This window comes from Danio rerio, chromosome 12 (assembly GCF_049306965.1).
Source record: "Danio rerio strain Tuebingen ecotype United States chromosome 12, GRCz12tu, whole genome shotgun sequence".
Lineage (NCBI taxonomy): Eukaryota > Metazoa > Chordata > Actinopteri > Cypriniformes > Danionidae > Danio > Danio rerio.
In genome coordinates, this window is record NC_133187.1 from 1,562,501 (window position 1) to 1,567,500 (window position 5,000).

Sequence of the window (5,000 nt, forward strand, 5' to 3'; positions counted from 1 at the left end):
TGTTCTTAGCTGACAGGAGCGGCACCCGGTGTGCTCTTCTGCTGCTGTAGCCCATCCGCCTCAAGGTTGGACGTGTTGTGTGTTCAGAGATGCTCTTCTGCAGAGCTCGGTTGTATCGAGTGCTTATTTGAGTTGCTGTTGCCTTTCTATCAGCTGGAACCAGTCTGGCCATTCTCCTCTGACCTCATCAACAAGGCATTTGCGCCCACAGAACTGCTGCTCACTGGATATTTCCTCTTTGTCGGAGCATTCTCTGTAAACCCTAGAGATGGTTGTGCGTGAAAATCCCATAGATCAGCAGTTTCTGAAATACTCAGAGCAGCCCGTCTGTCAGCAACAACCATGCCACGTTCAAAGTCACTTAAATCCTCTTTCTTCCCCATTCTGATGCTCGCTTTGACCTGCAGCAGATCGTCTTGACCATGTCTACATGCCTAAATGCACTGAGCTGCTGCCATGTGATTGGCTGATTAGAAATGTGCGCTATCGAGCAGTTGGACAGGTGTACCTAATAAAGTGGCCAGTGATTGTATATTGATATATATTAACTCAGGATTTCCAAAGATATTCAAGGCGCAGAAAGTCTGTTGAATTCAAAAGCGAAAGTAAAACGTGAGCGAGCTTTGCAAAGCCTTTCAAAGTAGAAAAAATGACTTCAGCATTGTTTTACAGAGCATGTTTAGCATGTTTCTTTCTCTGCAAGCATATTTCTATTATTTAGAGGAATATTCAGCAGCTTTAAATTTCTAGTATCGATATCAGTTCCAAATCAGTCAACCAATCAGAAGAACTTGGAGGCGGGGCAAAAGTTCCTAGCTTGTTTACAGAAGCAAAATGGCAGGACAATTGTTTTATCTGATGTTTTATTAATCCCTAAGCATTTTATTTACATTTTAGGTGCAAAAATCGTGAACTTTATCCATCTGATCTGTTGCTTTGTAACTTTGCACACCTTTTTCATGCTCAAACAGCAGCGTCGCACACTAAAGAAAGCTGAAGGCGTGAAAAACCCACACAAAAGGAGCTCTTCTAAAGCTTGATCTTTTACTCTGTTGAATAGTCGAGTGTCGATGTGTAGCCCTGACCCAGAAAACAAACATCACGTTTCTTCATGTCCTCCTGAAAGCTCCTCTTCCTCTTGTCAGGTGCTTCTCAAACATGTGCACCGAAGACCCAATTATGTGTTTTCAGCCTCTGAGGACTGAAAGACAGACGCAGAAGGAAGATTTATGGATCATTTCTGTCTGAAAGGACTTGAGAAAATGAGCCCACAGTAATGGAGGATGGATGTAGGGGTGTCACGATTTCGATTGTTAATCGAAATCGATCGATATTTATGCCCAATTTCGATTATCGAATCAAACAATAGAGTCGTCGATGCTGCCACGCCCCCATATCACTTCAGCTTGGCTTGCCAAGCGGGAAAAAACAGGCTTGTTGAAGTGCTTGTTAAACTGCAGACGCAGGAGACCCGTCGACAGAGCTTAATCCCTCTCCTCTTTCAATGAAGTCGCCGGTGTGGAAGCATTTTGGATTTCCAGTGAGTTATGTTGACAACGTTCATGTTGTCAACAAAAAAAAACACAGTTTTGCAAGCTCTGCTATGTACGTATTACGTACGGTTCGTCCAATAGACAACACCGGCCTCGCGATCCTCCACCCGCCCCCGTTGCAAATCCGCTCGCGATAAGTACACACTCAGGCCCTGTTTACACTGTCTTTGTTTTTAAATGGCATTTTAGAACGACAACGATTTGACATCCACAGTGGCGTGTAGCGTTTCTGAGCAGCCCTCCTTCCTCTCTACCTCTGAAAATGCACATCACGTGACCACACAGACACAGACGCACACACAGCCATGCGCTCGAGACAGCAGGTCCAGGCAGTCAGAGGACTGCTTCAATCTTTCACTCACTTGTACTTTGTCATTTTAGCGAACACCTCAGATACTGTTGGCTGGTTTCTGTTGGTTGTGCGTCTTTTTTACCGACGCCATTATAACGACACAGATCACTGCCTATTCACGAGTCCCGCAGAAACAGTGATTGACAGGTGGTGATTATGTGTGTGTCTTGCCTTTATTCATTTACTGTATGATTTGTTTATGGGTAAAACAAAGACCATGCAGGTCAGGTAGTTTAAACGGTAGGCTACAAATAATTAATTGGTCATTAATTAATTAATTATTCATAATCGAAAATCGAATCGTGCCTTTAGAATCGAAAATGTAATCGAATCAAGAATTTGGAGGATCGTGACACCCTTAGTTCAAAGTGTGTCTCTTAAAGGGCTAGAAATGAACTTGATTTTGGCTATTTACTCTTCTTTGAGTGCTTAAAAACCTTTGAGTTTCTTTCTTCTAAATATTTCCCAAATGATGTTGAACAGATTCAGGAATTGTTCTCAGTATTTCCTCTAATATTTGTTCTTCTGGAGAAAGTCTTATTTGTTTTATTTGGGCTAGAATAAAAGCAATTCTTAATAGTTTTAAACACATTTTATGGTCAATATTATTCGCCCCTTCAGCAATATTAGTGTTGGATTGTCTCCAGAACAAACCACTGTTATACAATGACTTGCCTAATTACCCTAACTTTACCCTAATTACCCTAGTGAAGCCTTTACATGTCACTTTAAGCTGAACACTAGTCTAATATCCAGTCTAATATTGTGTGCTGTCATCATGTCAAATATTAAATTAGTTATTAGATGAGTTATTAAATATGATTAGAAAACTCTTTATTAGCTTTTTATGTCTATGATAATTAAATTGTTCTTGACCCTGAATTAAAATGATAATTATGATTGGTTCCCCCCAAATAAGCATCAGTAAATCCCACTCGCAGCCTCTTCAGCATCATAAACGAGGACTTAATCTCATATAATCTGGTAGATCCGTCTGCAGGCTCTGCAATAATAACTTTTAAGTCTCTCTCAGGAAATTTCCATTGACTCTTGATTTGGGTCAGAGGAGTTTTCGGAGCAGTATCAGCTTCGCATTCAGTCAATCTGTCTGACAAACACAGCCGTGAGTCAAGCGCTCCAGCAGCCTGTTCTCCATCTGTGCCTTCACACCCGCCAAAGGAAAACCTCCATTCACACACTCCTCTGATCAGCGCAGAAAGACAAATAAGATTAAAGGCTCTCTTTTTAACCCACTTTCACATCAGGCCTATCATTGTTTCGCTCTGGGTCATTCATGATTTCATTTAAATTTTTTCAATAAATATTTATTAATATTATTATTTTTGCACAGCTCTCTGGAATGATTGTTTCTGATTAGTCAAAGGAATTTTTTTTACAGTATTTTCTATAATATTTTTTCTTCTTATTTGTTTTATTTGGGCTAGAATAAAAGCAGTTCATAATTTTTTTAAAGCCATTTTAAGGTCAATATTATTCGCCCCTTCAGCAATATTAGTGTTGGACTGTCTCCAGAATAAACCACTGTTATACAATGACTTGCCTAATTACCCCAACTTTACCCTAATTACCCTAGTGAAGCCTTTAAATGTCACTTTAAGCTGAACACTAGTCAAATATCTAGTCTAATATTATGTGCCGTCATCATGGTGAAAATAAAAGTTATTAGAAATGAGTTTTTAAAACCATAATGTTTAAAAAATTATGTTGGAAAAATAAATTATGAACTCATTTCAAATAAATTATGAAAAAAATATTCAGAGATGATTGCTTGGATTTACTTTTTTCGTTAAGTGGCTGTAAACAGCTTATTTGGGCTGAATTTAAACAAACATTAAGCTGAATTTTATTAAATTTAATTTGTTTAAATTCAACACAAATAAATTGTTTGCAACAGTTTTGCAGACATCATTTTTTTCCAGTGTGTTGGATTCCACATAATTTCTTCATGTTGTCCCAACTCAAATCGATTACGTTGATTTAATTGGAATGATTGTTTCTGGTTAGTCAATATATTACAAGGTATGTTATTCCAAGATAACAATTTATTAAACCTGATTGCTGAGATGTACCGAATTTTATTTTCGTCACGTTAAGTTTGCATTCAAAGCTTCTATTTAGATTATAGAATGACTGTTGTCATATTTTATGAAGTCAATACCCTTTACATTTGCATTTTTGTATGCATTTTTGACCATTGCAGCCATTTAAGGGAGAAATACTCATTTTAATTACATTTAATAGTGGCTTTCATCTACCTATTTTTTTATGGCCATTTTGAAATATTGCATAAAATATGCTTAATGGAAACACCAAGACAAATAAAAATATATGTGCATAATTAACTCTTCGAATAGAAAAGATGTGCATAAATTAAGATGGAAATGCATTTAGTTGATAAATCCCAGCGTCAGTGATGTCATTTTTCACCATTTTCAGGGACTTTGCAGCATTTGAAGAGATGTGAAATGTTGTTGTGCTGATTGTAAAAGGCCCCAGCCATCAGTCTGTCACCACAGTGCAGTCTATTGTTCTATTAATAATCCCTCCAGAACTGTCTTGAGCATGTCTGCGCTCCCGTCTCATGCCTCCAAAAGCCCCCACACTTTTGTCTAATTGTTTAGTTTTATGGCTTGTATTAGTGTAATAATCAGAATATTGTACATCCAGATGGTTGTTATTACAAAAAAAAAACACCCTTCAGTCTTAAAAACCAGCTCCTGATCAGGCTTTATTTCCTGAAAAACAATCGGCTGGATGTACATTATCCCTTACTTTGGATTCCACAAGCAAACAAGCACTGATTTTATTTTAACTCTGTAAAAATGCCACACAATCGATTTGTGTTGGGACAACGTGAAGGAGTTAGATTTGATTATTCGCAGATTTAAGTGCAACATGGTGTCAGATTGATTTTGTACCCCAACTTCGGGGGACGTTGTGTTGTTTTTTTTTGGAAATGAAAATCGGAATGACGTCAGAAATCAATGTCCAATAACGTCTAATGATGTTGCAGCTTGCGTTGTGTGGACGTTTCCACTGTGACGTCTGTCAGATATTAGATTTTGGTTGCCATA

The 5,000-nt window shown here is 38.1% G+C and overlaps 1 protein-coding gene across 12 annotated transcripts in view; it reads left to right on the forward strand.

The window, feature by feature from the left end:
* pemt (phosphatidylethanolamine N-methyltransferase) overlaps nucleotides 1–5,000 on the forward strand; it is a 126,094-nt gene that overhangs the window by 80,074 nt on the left and 41,020 nt on the right.